The following is a 17,403-nucleotide window of genomic DNA, read 5'->3' as shown; positions in this document are numbered from 1 at the left end:
TAGTACAGTGTAGTTTCCGTATCTTGAACAGTGTTGTAGGCTGAATAGCTGTACTAAGCAGGCTGTGCTTCCCTAACCATTCGCACGGGAGGTGGTGGTAATGGCCTGTATCTGGAGTCCTCGAGTCACTGACCTGCCGTTTAGGATCTATCAGGCTACCTGAACCTGCCGTGGGATGACAGGTTGGTGCTGCCTTTCGCACACACCTGTCACTTACCAAAACCTCTTAGTGTGTAGTACCTCCTTTACACCCCGCTCAACCTCACCGACCTTATAGTGTGGTAGCACCTCCTCCCCGCCCCACCGACCTCTTAGTGTGGTAGCACCTCCTCCACGCCCCACCGACCTCTTAGTGTGGTAGCACCTCCTCCCCACCCTACCGACCTTATAGTGTGGTAGCACCTCCTCCCCGCCCCACCGACCTCTTAGTATGGTAGCACCTCTTCCACCCCCCCCCCACCGACCTCTCAGTGTGGAAGCATCTCCTCCCTCGAGTCACTGACCTGCCGTTTAGGATCTCCTACCAAAACCTCTTAGTGTGTAGTACCCCCACCCCGCTCCCTACCGACCTTATAGTGTGGTAGCACCTCCTCCCCGCCCCACCGACCTCTTAGTATGGTAGCACCTCCTCCCCACTCTACCGACCTCTTAGTGTGGTAGCACATCCTCCCCACCCCACCGACCTCTTAGTGTGGTAGCACCTCCTCCCCACCCCACCGACCTCCAATGATGCTCATTCCTCAAGGGTTAGTTCTGGGTCCCTTCCTGTTTATAATAAGAAAATAGGAATAGTGGAGCACTACAGTCAGTCTACTGGCCTACTGACCTTGATGGAGGAATTAAGGACAATATAAATTCGTTGATGACAAACAATATTGGCTGAGTAATGAATTCGGATGAAGTTATAGTATAACTTCAAAATTTGTACACAGGTTATGATCGAAAAAAATGGCAGATGAAGGTCAGTGTATAAAAATGGCAGACGCAGGTTATCGTATAAAATGGCAGATGCAAGTTAACGTGTAAAATGGCAGATGCAGGTTAATGTATAAAATGGCAGATGCAGGTTAATGTATAAAATGGCAGATGCAAGTCAGTGTATAAAATGGTAGACTTTGGTCAATGTATAACAATGCAAAATCCTAATCCTGAATGACAGTAACTCTGCTAGAATTAAACTGAATAATGTAAAATGTGATCACACCGGAAGTGAAGCCAAGACAGCAAGTAGTTTTCCTGGAGTCGCTTTTGGGGGTTACTGCCCCAGACACCCGGTCCCAGACCATATATCCTGGTTGTTGGTTTGATCGACCAGGCTGTTGATACCAGCAGCATGCAAAGCATGCTGATCATAATTGATTTAAGAAGCTTATCAGGTCCTGTTCCCCTTGCGAAAGAAGGGAGAGCGCTGAACAGTCTCGGTCCCCTTGCATTTAGTAAACTCCCTCAGTGTTCTCGTAGCACCCATGCTTTTGGTTATAGGTATTTTACGCCGTCTGCCCAACATCTTTCATATGAAGTGATTTCTGTGTGCAGATCTGGGAAGCAGTCCCTCTACAATCTTCCAGGAGTAAATTATGATGCAGCGTTCTCGTCAAAGTTTACTAAAACTATACAAGTGTCTTATACAGCTGTGGGTGATACAAGAAGAGATAAGATGTGAGCACACGAGACTACACTTACCATCACAACACTCCTCCCTTCCAAGAACCAAGATGTGAGCACACGAGGCTACACTTAACATCAACACCCGGCTAAGCAAGGACACGATGCCCTGAGCCTTGGGGTGTTAAGACTACGTGGACACCTAAGATAAAACTCACCACTTGCCACAAAGCCTGACCAACAGTACCACCCTCACCCCTCCTGTCATGACCAACCCCTCACCACCACTCCACGTGACCTCCAACCATCCTATCACCCAACACCATCACCCCGCATGGACATCCTCCTCCCCCGGCTATCACCCAAGTCCATCACCCCTTCCCTCCTATCAACCCACACCAGGATGTTTAACCCCTCCCCCCTTCCATCCCTGCAAACCCATTCTCGGAAGTCAGGTTTAAATGTCAGGCTCATCAGATATGTTAACCATTACTATAAATACCATCAGATATAATATTAACCAGTATCATAAACACCATTAGATATCAAATTAACCATTACCATAAATGTCATCAGGTATAATATTAACCAGCACCATAAATGTCATCAGATATGTTAACCATTACCACAAATACCATCAGATATCATGTTAACCATTACCATCAAATATAATGTATACACTTATACATAAAAACATAAGACTCGAGCACCGCAGTATGCCTACTAACTCATGGTAGGCAGATCCAACCCATGAGTGTCTCATTCTTCAACTTGTCGGTTTTCTAAACCATTTGCATCATATACACTGAGCTGTGGGCTTCAAGCACCAACAACCCGATCGATCAGGCGGGCAACCAGGAGGCCTGGTCTGGAACCAGGCCGCGAGGGGGCTGACCTCCGGGAAACAACTACAGGTAACCATAACCATATTTACTATTACCATGGCTACCATGATCACGGTAGGTCATCCTTGCTCGGTGATCCCAACTCAACCATTACTGTGGCATAATTACCATGAAAGTCTTTTTACCATGGTCACTCCTTCCCCTACTAACGTCATGGTTACAAAAAAAATTTGTCGTGATTTACAGGGTGTGATTTACAGGGTCCCAAATCTTGATAGGGAGTGCGGTAAACTTCTATGGGATGAAATTCGTAAGGCATCTACATACGAAAATGTTGTGATAATGGGAGATTTCAACTATAGACAGATTGACTGGAGCAATTTGACAGGAAATTTAGAATCAAGTAACTTTCTTGATACGATTCAGGATTGTTTTTTAAAGCAGTTTGTGACAGAGCCAACTAGAGGAAATAACCTGCTTGACTTGGTTCTTGCCAGCAGGGAAACGCTAATTAATAATCTTGAGGTTAATGATGAGCTCGGGGAAAGTCATCACAAATCACTCAGTTTTAATATATCATGGAATTCCCATAATAATGGCAATCAAGTCTCTGTCCCTGACTTCTGCTTGGCTGATTTCATTTGTCGGTGTCACATTCATTATCAACTTGTCGGTTCAGAGAACCGACAAGTTGATAAAATGTGACACCTACGACTGCTGCACCTCTCCTGACTACAGTATATAAGCCACTTTTTCGCACATAGGCTGTATTCTTTTCAAGACTAATGGACTGATTACATGGATTCAAGGCTGAGGGACTGATTACCTCAAAGCTCCTCCTGTTATTCACAATTCTCGTTTGTATGGACTGATGAAGCCACTGTGTGGCGAAACGTCCCACTCAGATCCAACCCTTCTCACTCATGATGATAAATTAGACACATGTGCAACTCTTGGGTATCTTTATTGAGGAAACGTTTCGCCACACAGTGGCTTCATCAGTCCATACAAAGGAGAATCTTGAAGAACAGGAGGAGAATGAGGTAATCAGTCCCTCAACCTTGAGTCGATGTGGTCAGTCCATCAATCTTGAATAGAATTGTGTCTAATTTATCAACATGTCGGTTCTCTGAACCATTCATCTACAAACCTTCTCACTCATGTATTTATCCAACCTAAATTTGAAACTACCAGGTCCCCAAACCAGCGTTTTACTAGTTACGTTCAAGTGTCTTAAAACCTGTTTGGATTTTATACCTTTTTTAAAGTTCAATCTGTCAGACACTGCAACACAAGGGGATCTTTGGCAGACCGAAAACAACTAAACCCCACTAGGAGAAGGCTGATTTTAGGGACCTGACCACAACATCGGGGGTTTTACTAGTGACCTGGTCCACTCCCCTGCCTATAAGGCTCCATCCTGTCACTAACTCCCTATTGTTTTAGACTTGGAACAATGCCCTTTCCAGACTGAGGGGCTGACCACCCCAAAACTTTAAGGGGGATGGACTGATTAAAACGCCCCAAGTCTCTTCTGTTTTATCAATTTTTTTGTATCACTAGTGGCTGTGTAGGCGAAACGTTTAAAAAGATCCAAACGTTACATGTCTTACCTAAAAAACCCAAACAGGCAGACTGTTCCACCATCAGCACCCATTTTCCCAAAACAGAACTTTCCATTCCTTTTTTAAACAAATTTTTCAATTTAACCAATTTGTTTTTTAAGAGAATCCAAACTATTTATATCCCCTTTTTTTTAAAGCCCATTTTATTATACTTTTGATCATGTCTTCCCCATTCTTCTCCACGGGAAAGAAAAAAGGGTCTCAATCACTTCAACGGAAAATTTTAATGCTATGAATTTTTTTTATTCTTCGCGAATGTTTTCAACGAATTTAATTCCCGTCTTAATATAACCGAACGAGCTGCAATCTAGGAGGCCTTAATGTGTAAAAGTTAGTAAACCGGGACTTTTTTCGTTTACACTTTTGATAAACCGAATCTGTTTGCCTTTTTACGAAATTGGCATTTCTGTTTTTCAGGTTGCTGCCCCATAACCCCGGTCTTCTTCTATACGGCAAGTTCTTATTGCTTTAAGGGCAGGGCGGACACCCCGCTTCAAAAACCTTTCATTTATCTACCGAACTGCATCGGACTTTTCTGATCACGAATGAGTTTTCAAATCCTCCGAAGTTCTTTACATCTAGTTTGAATCGAATTTACATCTTGTATCATCAGCGGATTTGCTCTGTCACAGTAATTCCCTTTTGTCGGGTTTTATATAGTTTAAAAAAAATGGGGCCCAAGTCGAGGGGGGAAGGGTGGTTTATTCTCAGGCAGACAAGGTCTTTTGACACAGGTCTTTAAAATGATCCTGAATTGCTTACACCAGCCAGACTTATAGGCTGAAATTCATTTTAAGGAATGCCATAAGATTGAAAGGGGGCCGGTGAAGTTAATAAGAAATAGGCATCATGAGGCAAGTTGGCCAGCAATGGCTAATCAAACAAAGGAGAAACACTTTTCTGCAAACCCCGCGCCTGTCATAAAACAAAAATACCTGATTTTCTGAACAACTAACCCAGCCCCCGTTCCCCCCAGCCCCCCCATAGGACCAGAATGTCCAGCAAACATATTGTTACACAGAGTTAGACTCCACTGAGCCCAGTTTTGGGGGTAAGGTGCCAACACTACCGTTTTTACATCTGCGGCGATAATCTCCAGGATAACTTCATCTTACCAACCAGCGTCACGCCGGTTTTTTTTTTTTTTTGACGAAGAACGGCGCTGTATGACCCTTGTAGGTTTAGCGTTTAGTTATGATTATAATAATAATAAGCTTGACGAAGAAAATAAATAACATTAGTGGTCTCCTCCCACTGTTGTCTACCGCCATTTTACCATCATCTACCATAATATACCATTGATGAGTCTCCAGTTTTTTTTTTTACTCCCGGAGCCCGGTCTTGGGCCAGCCTCGTTCTCGCGAGTTGTCATCTTACTACCATTACCTTCCATAAGTTGTCATCTTACTACCATTACCTTCCATAAGTTGTCATCTTACTACCATTACCTTCCATAAGTTGTCATCTTGCTACCATTACCTTCCATAAGTTGTCATCTTGCTACCATTACCTTCCATAAGTTGTCATCTTACTACCATTACCTTCCATAAGTTGTCATCTTGCTACCATTACCTTCCATAAGTTGTCATCTTGCTACCATTACCTTCCATAAGTTGTCATCTTGCTACCATTACCTACCATAAGTCCTCATCTTCTTACCATTACCTACCATAAGTTCTCATCTTGCTACCATTACCTACCATAAGTCCTCAGCTCGCTACCATTATCTACCATAAGTCCTCATCTTGCTACCATTTCCTACCATAACTCATCTTGCTACCATAAGTCCTCAGCTTGCGACTATTACCTGCCATACGTCCTTATTTTGCTACCATTTCCTACCATAACTCATCTTGCTACCATAAGTCCTCAGCTTGCGACTATTACCTACCATAAGTCCTCATCTTGCTACCATTTCCTACCATAACTCATCTTGCTACCATAAGTCCTCATCTTGCTACCATTACCTACCATAAGTCCTCATCTTGCTACCATTACCTACCATAAGTCCTCATTTTGCTACCATTACCTGCCATACGTCCTCAACTTGCTACCATTACCTGCCATAAGTCCTCATCTTGCTACCATTACCTACCATAAGTCCTCATCTTGCTACCATTACCTACCATAAGTCCTCATTTTGCTACCATTACCTGCCATAAGTCCTCATCTTGCTACCATTACCTACCATAAGTCCTCATCTTGCTACCATTACCTACCATACGTCCTCAACTTGCTACCATTACCTGCCATAAGTCCTCATCTTGTTACCATTACCTACCATAAGTCCTCGTCTTACTACCATTACCTACCATAACTCCTCATCTTGCTACCATTACCTACCATAAGTTCTCATCTTACTACCATTACCTACCATAAGTCCTCAGCTTGCTACCATTACCTGTCATAAGTCCTCACGTCGCTACTATTACCTACCATAAGTCCTCAGCTTGCTACCATTACCTGTCATAAGTCCTCACGTCGCTACTATTATCTACCATAAGTCCTCATCTTGCTACCATTACCTACCATAACTCCTCGTCTTGCTATCATTACCTACCATAAGTCCTCATCTTGCTACCTTTACCTACCATAACTCCTCATCTTACTACCATTACCTACCATAAGTCCTCAGCTTGCTACCATTACCTGCCATAAGTCCTCAGCTCGCTACCATTATCTACCATAAGTCCTCATATTGCTACCATTACCTACCATAAGTCCTCATCTTGCTACCATTACCTACCATAAGTCTTTAGCATGGTGGGTGAGGGAGAGTGTAAAATAAAGAGTTTCTTTGCACAGTCTAGACTAGAGAGTGTAGCTTCACACCCGGGGTACAGGTGGGTGAGCAGCACCCACCTGTTTCCCTATGATGATATTCCTTTAAGATCAATTTTCCGTGTGAGCAACAGTCACAGTGTAGAAGGTAGCAACTAGTTTACTGGGCAGCCCATATCCATACTGTAATAGGTAGCGTAAGAGCATATGGATACCAGAAAGATCTTGGAGAATAAACATTAGGAAGACTTAAAACACCACAAAGATTTAAAACAACATGAAGACTCACAACAACACGAAAAAACTAAACAAGACACGAAAAATATATAAAAACACGAAAAAGACTCAAAACAGCACGAAAAAGACTAAAAAATACGAAAAGTACAAAAACAAACTCAAAACACGATAATCAAAACAATACGAAGACTTAAAACAGCACGAAGAAAGACTCAAAAGAACAACACAAAGATTTAAAACAACACGAAAAAGATTAACATAACACGAAAAAATATAAAAAAAAAAAAACACGAAAAAGACTCAAAATAACATGAAAAAGACTCAAGACAATCTGTTGTAGTTCAGAAAATGGAGACTAGATCTCACTGCAATCTTAGCACATACACACATGAAGGACTATTTAAAGTGCAACTGTCTTCAAGGCAGGTGGGAGGGGAGGGGGGGAGGTTGTGCCTTGATCCTCCTGAAGGTATCTTAATGCAAGGTCCTGGAGTTGTTCTTCCCTTCCTTGAATCAAACCTGTAACCTCCCATTCTGCCCAAGCCCCGTGACCCCCTACGGGCTTTGCTCTTCCCCCTGGATATAACCCAAATATTTGAAGTGCAAAGTGACTCAACGCGAACAAAGCGACAGGACTATGAGGCAAGAGATGCAACACTAATGTAGCTGAAGGGTTGTGCAACACACTGTCCACTGAAGCTGTTAGTGCAAATATATAACTGTATCTTTAAGAACTGGATGACAAGCACATTTGCAAATAAAACACTGGATTCAGGAAGATACGGTGGAGGAGTTGGCTCTGGATTCTGAAACTCTAGCATTCACTAACTACCCGAGACACAGTAACAGCAATACAAACACTGCAGTTATTCTCAATATATATAAGCCCAATATCTAGATTTAGTACCATTCGTCACACAATTCACGCTCGAGATGGTACAATACACCTTGCACTTCCAGACGTACACCATCTTTTTTTTTTTTAATTTGTGTTAGATAATTATGAGTAAAGATGGGTTTATATACGTAGTAAAGATAGTTTTATTTACGTCATAGGCAAATATAGAACTCATATACTGACCTAACTGATCAGAGAATAATTTAAGTTTCCGAACCATTTCGAGCGCACAGAAATGCACGAAGGGTAATTCATCGAAAAATATACGCTCTAACAGAACAGGTTGTATACAGACGGCAAAAATCTTCTGCTATCTGCGTCTCCTATGTGTAACACTAACGTAATCCCAAGTGCGACGTACTCGAGGCTACCCCCGCCATCACCACCCCTACCACAGCTTTCTGTTAACTACACCACAACCACTGATACAGGATGTAGATGAGACGTAGAATAAGTTGGGGGGATAGCATAGGTGGGGACGTGGGGGGTTAGTGTTGCAATAATGTTGGGAAGGGGAGCAGAGTTGAGAGAAAGGGAGAAAGTTAGGGTGGAGACCCAAGCAAGCAAGCACCCACACACACACACACACACACACACACACACCCACACACACACACACACACACACACACACACACACGCACGCACACACGCACGCACGCGCACACACACACACACACACACACACACACACACACACACACACACACACACACACACACACACACACACACACACACACACACACAAAAGCAACATCTAAAGGTACCGCGTAGCTCATTAACGAGAGCATCTGATTCACAATCGCAGGTTCCTGGGTTCGATTCCCTGATACTAAGAGTACTAAGTGTCTTATATGGATTTAGCACATGTTTTGAACATAATATGTAAGAAACCGTAGTAGCTACATACTGGAAGTATTCAAGTGTATGGTAACAGGTATCAGTGCACATAATGATGGTAATTAAAACACAACCTAAGCTCACACTTCAACTCACTGTGGAAAAAATGCACGCTCTAAATGTCACATTCACCTTTGATATACCTTTGATGAGCTCCGAGTTTTTCTGTTCCCGGAGCCCGGCCTTGGGCCAAGCATGTCTGGTACTTGCCTGGTCAACCAAGCTGTTGCTGCTGGAGGCCCGCTGACCCCCATAATATCACAGCCTAATTGATCTGGCACCTGGTGAAGATTCTTGTCCAGTTTCCTCTTGAAGACTTCTACACTCGTTCCAGCAGTGTTTCTGGTAAGATGTTAAATAGTCTGAGGCCACGAATGATGCTACAGTGTTCTCTCATTGTACCCACCGCACCCCTGCTTTATTTTGAACCCCCTTCCCCCATCTCTCACTCCAGGATGTTGCTATGGCAGTGTACAGGTTTGGTACAAGGCCCTCAAGTACTTCCCAGGTATATATTATCATGTATCTTTCTCTCCCCCGCTCCAGTGAATACACATTCATGACATAAGGCGTTCCCAGTAATTTAAATGCTTTACTGCCTCTGTATGGGCCGTAAACGATATCTACATTTGTTCCAGCTCTGATACTTATCCAGCCCTGAACGGGGCGATCAACAATGAGCAATATTTCAAATAACAGAGCACAGGTGATTTGAAAAGTGTCACTACTATCACTGATTCCCTTGTTTTGAAAGTTCTTATTACCCGCCCTGTCATCTTCCTAGCTGTCGGGACCTTGGTTTTATTGTGTTATTTGAAAGAAACGCCAGCTGACATAATTACTCCCAGGTCTTCCACGTGTTCCTTGCATTCTATTTGACGATCCTCTTGAGTTTTGTACCTAGGCAGCTGGAATTTATCACTACTGAACGTCATGTTGTTCTCCACTGCCCACTGGAAAATCCTGTTTATACCTTCCTGCAATTTTTCAATGTCTTCTACCAAAATGACCTTAAGTCTTGAGTGTCATCTGCAAATGATGATACAAAACTGTGACGGGTATTATTTGTGTCTATGAGGCTGGGGAGAAACAGCAGAGGTGCCAGGACAGTGCCACGATACGCCCCACGCTGCCAAACGTGAACCACCATTTTTGTTTATTATTTCGTTAGAGTATCGTGAACGCAGGAGGAAAAATTGTAGAGGGACTCTGGTTCCTAATCTAAATACAGAAATTACTCCCTAAAAAAAAAAAAAAAACAGAGGCAGATCTAGAGAGTGTACAGAGATCCTTTACTGCACGTATAAGTTCTGTCAAGCACCTTAACTACTGGGAACGCTTGGAAGCACTTGACTTGTACTCGTTGGAACGCAGGAGGGAGAGACATATCATAATCTACACTTGGAAAATCTTGGAAGGAATGGTCCCAAATCTGCACACAGAAATCACTCCCTACGAAAGTAAAAGACTGGGCAGGCGATACAAAATGCCGCCAATAAAAAGTAGGGGCGCCATTGGTACACTAAGAGAAAACACCATAACTGTCCGGGGCCCAAGACTGTTCAACAGCCTCCCATCAAGCATTAGGGGAATTACCAATAAACCCCTGGCTGCCTTCAAGAGAGAGCTGGACAGATACCTAAAGTCAGTGCTGGATCAGCCGGGCTGTGGCTCGTACGTTGGACTGGGTGCGGCCAGCAGTAACAGCCTAGTTGATCAGGCCCTGATCCATCGGGAGGCCTGGTCATGGACCGGGCCGCGGGGGCGTTGATCCCCGGAATAACCTCCAGGTAACCTCTGGAGATGGTGCAAAATACCCCCAATGAAAAGCAATGATACCATGAGTACACAAGATTTACTATAATCATGGGGAGCGCTAAACCCGTAGGATTATACAGTGCATGTAGGGGGTGATGGAAAGTATTCAGGCTCAGTTCAGGGAACCGGGGTACAGATCAAATTCCCTAGATCAAGAACCCCTCACCATCGTCAAGGAACCTCCCTTGAGGGGAAGAGTACACAAGAGATAACACATTAGGTGTACAGATCACAAGACTCTTCAACAACCTCTCAGTATGTATAGGATACAATAGGATTACCGATCTGTTTTCAATGGGGAATTTCATAAGTTCTTTAAGTCAGTTCCTGATCAGCCATGCTGTGGTTCGTACGTTGAGCTGTATATGGCCAGCCAGCAGTAACAGCTCAATAAAATGTTGCCAGCAATATCTGTGTATGTACTGTGTTTTGTGCACACATTACGCATAGTGGTATACCTACATGCTGTGCTGCAAGGGTTAACGCCTTCGCGCCCCGGTCCCAGACCAACCTTCCTGGTAGATGGCCTGATCAAGCAGGCTGTGGGTGCTAGTTGCTCGAAATCCAACATGTGCACACCACAGTCCAGTTGATCAGGAACTGACTTGAGGAACTTGGCAAGTAATGGTCCGAATTAACTGTTATATACCCCTTAGCCGCCAGCAGATTCTCGCTCGTCATTATAAATGACCCACACCATCGGTACACATACTATCACGAGGTGATAACCCAGCACAACACATCAGTGTATTGACATAACATCAAGATGTCTGGCTGATAATGACAAGTGACATCATGCATCTCTCTCTGATCACTTCCAACCCCGCAGATCTTCCCTTCACGAAGGAAAACGTAGGAGGAAGAGTTGCCAAGACAGGACTCGCAACAATGGTTTCAAGTTGGAAAAATCAAGATTTAGGAAGGATATAGGAAAGCACTGGTTTAGTAATAGAGTTGTGGATGAATGAAACAAAGTCCCGAGTACCGTCATAGAAGCTAAAACGTTGTGTAGTTTATAGGTAAATACATGAATGGGTGTGGGTGGGTGTAAGTTGGACCTGACTAGTTTGTGCTAGTAGTTCTGACGCCGTGCTTCTTCCTTAAGTGGATGTGACCTGGACCTGACTAGGGTGGGTCAGTGACATAAGCTGGTAGACGGCTTGGACCTGCTTCGCATGGGCCAGTAGGCCTGCTGCAGTGTTCCTGCAGTAGCCTACTTCCCGCTAATTAAATTGTATACCTGGCGGTTTGTGTGGCCACCACCTCTTCCTACCAGGGCTAGCGGACTGATCACCTCAAGGCTACTACTACTGTCTCCAGTGTTGTGTTTGTCAGTATTCGACTGAAGAAGCCCATTGTGCAGGCGACAACGTTTCGGCATTAAAGATACCTATGTGTTGCACATGTGTGTTATCAACTTGTGGGTAGTGTGCACCCTCAACATGACTAGCAAGTAATGACAGAAAAGTACTTGGCTCCAGGAATAGTTGACACAAGAATAATACTCAAGTATGCCCTCTAGGAGACGGATTTATCTATATTATTATTTCTATATTCGCGATGAAGCGTCAATTCGTTGAGTTATAGAACACTGAGGAAATGGGATGGGATCAGATTTGAACTTGAGGGGAGGATAGCTTCAATTCCTCGGATCAAGAGCCCTTCGCCATCATCAAGGCACCTGGAGGTTATTCCGGGGATCACCGCCCACGCGGACCGGTCCATGGCCAGGCCTCCCGATGGATCAGGGCCTGATCAACTAGGCTGTTACTGCTGGCCGCACGCAGTCCAACGTACGAGCCACAGCCCGGCTGATCCGGCACTGACTTGAGGTATCTGTCCAACTCTCTCTCTCTTGAAGGCAGCCAGGGGTTTATTGGCAATTCCCCTAATGCTTGATGGGAGGCTGTTGAACAGTCTTGGGCCCCGGACACTTATGGTGTTTTCCCTTAGTGTACCAATGGCGCCCCTACTTTTAACTGGGGGCATTTTGCATCGCCTGCCCAGTCTTTTACTTTCGTAGGGAGTGATTTCTGTGTGAAGATTTGGGACTATATAAAATTAATAGCCAGCCACAGCTAGAAACATTATGGCAGGGTAGGGGTGGAGATAGAATAGGGGTGATGGAGTGGGTGCTGGAGAGGGGTGGAGAGGGTACTGGGAAGGGACGGAAAACAACAGCGAAGAAGTTGCAGAAGTTGCATGTGTAACCAAACAGGGGTATGGGGGTTAAAAATGAAACTTAAATGCAAAGATTACGTGGGAGAGAGAGAGGAAGAGGCGGCGAATGTATGAGGCAGCAACAAGTAGAGGTTTGTGGAACAGAAGAGAAAGAGAGGCAGTTTAGCCTCACTCACCCCCATCCTGGGGATCATGTTACTGCTGGTGGTGGTGGTGGCGGCGAGTCCTGTCCCCTTCCCGCTTTCCTTCCTGTTAACAGCCCAGGATGGAGCTGATACTGCCAGTCAGTCATGTCAACAATCTGGGTCAAATTGTAGCGTCTTTACGTCTTCTGTATCACTCACATCCTGCTCTTACCTCACAACAGACACTCCTGCTTACTCTACTACACTGCTCATTTTTTCAAGCAAGAAAAACAAAATCCTTGTAGGAGGAAGTTTATGTATACTGTCATCATCGTCACTCACCTGCTGACTACTTTGACTTAGGTTAAGCCTATTTAACACCTGCTGGTTTTAAGAATACGTGCTATGTTTAATATACACTACTCTTATGGCATGTAATATATATATATATATATATATATATATATATATATATATATATATATATATATATATATATATATATATATATATATATATATATATATATATATATATATATATATATATATATTATTTAGCAGCTTGCTCATCAGCAACGTGTCTTGATTATTGTCTGCGGCACGCATTTAGGATTCTTATTATAATAAAAAAGAAGCGCTAAACCTACATGGGTCATACAGCGCCGATTAGGATTCTTAACTTCAACTTACGGTAATGTCCCTGGTAACTACCACACGCCCACCTAACTATCTCATACAACAAAGTGGGTCTAAATAAAGAGAACTAGTCCGGTGACCACCTGTTGTGTAATTACGAGGAAAAAAGCTTATATACTTTCCCCTACGAAGTAAAGCAATACTCGTGCTGCTTTCCCAAGTATGGCTAATTCTGAGAGATGCACTAAACCCATATGGGTCATATAGGCCTTGAGGGACGGGAATTAGGCTCGATCCGAAGAAAGGTAGGGTAACTTGGATTCTTTGAACCAAGAGCCCGGCTGTGACTTGGACAGAAATCGGCAAGTAATGAAACGAGTGACGTTTCGCCCTCGGCAGAGATGTGCCTTCGGTGGAACTTTGTCAGCAACACAAACTAAACCCAAAAGTCACTTTTTAAAGAGCACGGAACCAAGTGACGTCAGGTGAAAGACCAGGTCACGTCTGATGAGTGTGTGTGTGTACTCACCTAGTAGTGGTTGCAGGAGTCGATTCATAGCTCCTGGCCCCGCCTTTTCACTGGGCGGTACTGGGTCACTCTCCCTGCACCATGAGCTTTATCATACCTCTGCTTAAAGCTATGAATGGATCCTGCCTCAACTACATCACTTCCCAAACTATTCCACTTCCTGACAACTCTGTGACTTGAAGAAATTCTTCCTAACATCCCCGTGGTTGTGTAAGAATGGTATATAATACCGACAAGATGAAATTAAGACACATGTGCAACATCTGGGTATCTTTATTGTAGACGTTTCGCCATCCAGTGGCTTTATCAATACAAATTCTAGGACATAACTTGAAGACAGTAGAACTATGTACAGAAGATGAGGTAATCAGTCCCTCAACCTAGGAGTAGGTGCGAAGAGCACCATAGTCCACGACTACGGTGTTCTTCGCACCTACTCCTAGGTTGAGGGACTGATTACCTCATCTTCTGTACATAGTTCTACTGTCTTCAAGTTATGTCCTAGAATTTGTATTGATAAAGCCACTGGATGGCGAAACGTCTACAATAAAGATACCCAGATGTTGCACATGTGTCTTAATTTCATCCCCGTGGTTCATCCGAGTCTTCAGCTTCCAACTGTGACCCCTTGTTTCTGTGTCCCATCTCTGGAACATCCTGTCTCTGTCCACCTTCTCTATACCTCTCAGTATTTTATATGTCGTTATCATATCTTCCCTATCTCTCCCGTCTTCCAGTGTCGTCAGGTTGATTTCCCTTAACTTCTCCTCGTATTACATACCCCTTAGCTCTGGGACTAGTCTTGTTGCAAACCTTTGCACTTTCTCTAGTGTCCTTACATGCTTGGCTAGGTAAGGGTTCCAAACTGGCGCTGCATATTCCAATATGGGCCTAACGTACACAGTGTACAGAGTCCTGTATGAGTCCTTATTTAGATGTCAGAATGCTGTTCTTAGGTTTGCCAAGCGCCCGTATACTGCAGCAGTTAATTGGTTGATGTGCGCCCGGTGTTATACACACACCAAGATCCTTTTCCTTGAGTGAGGTTTGTAGGCTCTGGCCCCCTAGACTGTACTAGACCAGGTGTCCAGTCTGTCCAGGTCTCTTTGAAGTCCTGCCCGGTCCTCATCTGATTTAATTCTCCTCATTAACTTCACATCGTCTGCGAACAGGGACACTTCTGAGTCTAACCCTTCCATCATGTCGTTCACATATACCAAAAATAGCACTGGTCGTAGGACCGGCCTCTGTGGGACCCCGCTCGTCACAGGTGCCCACTGTGATACATAATTACGTACCATGACTCGTTGTTGCCTCCCTGTCAGGTATTCTCTGATCCATTGCAGTGCCCTTCCTGTTATATGAGCCTGGTCCTCTAGCTTCTGCGCTAATCTCTTGTGAGGAACTGTGTCAAAGGCCTTCTTGCAGTCCAAGAAGATGCAATCAACCCACCCCTCTCTCTCGTGTCTTACTTCTGTTACTTTATCATAAAACTCCAGAAGGTTTGTGACACAGGATTTTCCTTCCATGAATCCATGCTGGTTGGCGTTTATACTCTTGTTCTGTGTGTGTACTCACCTAGTTGAGGTTGCAGGGGTCGAGTCCAAGCTCCTGTGTGTGTGTGTGTGTGTGTGTGTGTGTGTGTGTGTGTGTGTGTGTGTGTGTGTGTGTGTGTGTGTGTGTGTGTGTGTGTGTGTGTGTGTGTGTGTGTGGCGGTATCGTCGTCTTGGTGAGGTGGGTGCTAGTTGCTATGAGGTACCTCTTCACTTTGTCACATTCCTGGGGTACTACTGTATTTTCCCCTGGTCTATGTTGTGTGAATGAAGGGTGCTGCATACATTTGAAGGCTGCAAGCCGTCTAGCCAATTTAAAATTAATCACAGCCACTGAAGTCAGTAGGCTTTTATCACAGCGGCTGTGTGACAGCTTTATGGCCACGGTGTAGTGGAAAGTCCTTGACCTCCCTTCCCCAGCGTGGTCGATAGGCTTTAATGACCCTCATGTACTCGATAGGCCTTCAACGTCACACACCAGCACATAACATAGGTTCGACCTACTCACTGTTGTCAACAATCAGTGGTCAGAACTATGTGTATATTACACAGTGTCCTGCGAATACTTTGTCTTTAACTATAGTTCAGCAACCAGGAACATTGTTAAGCTACAGTGTTCATCATGGTATAATATGCTAACCATTACAGCCAGGTAGCTGCAGCATACCAGCCACTGCAGCCAGGTAGCTGCAGCATACCAGCCATTGCAGCCAGGTAGCTGCAGCATACCAGCCACTGCAGCCAGGTAGCTGCAGCATACCAGCCACTGCAGCCAGGTAGCTGCAGCATACCAGCCACTGCAGCCAGGTAGCTGCAGCATACCAGCCATTGCAGCCAGGTAGCTGCAGCATACCAGCCACTATAGCCAGATGGCTACAGCATACCAGCCACTGCAGTTAGGTGGCTGCAGCATACCAGCCACTATAGCCAGATGGCTGCAGCATACCAGCCACTGCAGCCAGGTAGCTGCACCATACCAGCCACTGCAGTTAGGTGGCTGCACCATACCAGCAACTGCAGCCAGGTAGATGCAGCATACCAGCAACTGCAGCCAGGTAGATGCAGCATACCAGCAACTGCAGCCAGGTAGATGCAGCATACCAGCAACTGCAGCCAGGTAGATGCAGCATACCAGCCACTGCAGCCAGGTAGATGCAGCATACCAGCCACTGCAGCCAGGTAGATGCAGCATACCAGCCACTGCAGCCAGGTAGAAGCAGCATACCAACCACTGCGGGCAGGTAACTGCAGCATACCAACCACTGCGAGCAGGTAACTGCAGCATACCAACCATTGCGAGCAGGTAACTGCAGCATACCAACCACTGCGAGCAGGTAACTGCAGCATACCAACCACTGCGAGCAGGTAACTGCAGCATACCAACCACTGCGAGCAGGTAACTGCAGCATACCAACCACTGCGAGCAGGTAACTGCAGCATACCAACCACTGCGAGCAGGTAACTGCAGCATACCAACCACTGCGAGCAGGTAACTGCAGCATACCAACCACTGCGAGTAGGTAACTGCAGCATACCAGCCACTACAGCCAAGTGGCCGCAAGAGGAATATACAATAATATATCAGAGGTAGAGCTGAGGGGAGAACATATAAGAGAGGTGCAACGCTCCAGCAGACACACACCACGTTTACCTACACACTATATAAT

At 44.8% G+C, this 17,403-nt stretch overlaps 1 protein-coding gene across 1 annotated transcript in view; it reads right to left on the bottom strand.

Annotated features, from left to right (window-relative positions):
- The window catches only part of LOC128690545 (Krueppel-like factor 16), a 203,351-nt gene that overhangs the window by 160,806 nt on the left and 25,142 nt on the right, over window positions 1-17,403 (bottom strand). The gene's annotated exons all lie outside the window — the stretch shown is intronic.

This window comes from Cherax quadricarinatus, chromosome 29 (genome assembly GCF_038502225.1).
Source record: "Cherax quadricarinatus isolate ZL_2023a chromosome 29, ASM3850222v1, whole genome shotgun sequence".
In the NCBI taxonomy this organism is placed as follows: domain Eukaryota; kingdom Metazoa; phylum Arthropoda; class Malacostraca; order Decapoda; family Parastacidae; genus Cherax; species Cherax quadricarinatus.
This window is presented reverse-complemented; position numbering and strand designations above follow the sequence as displayed.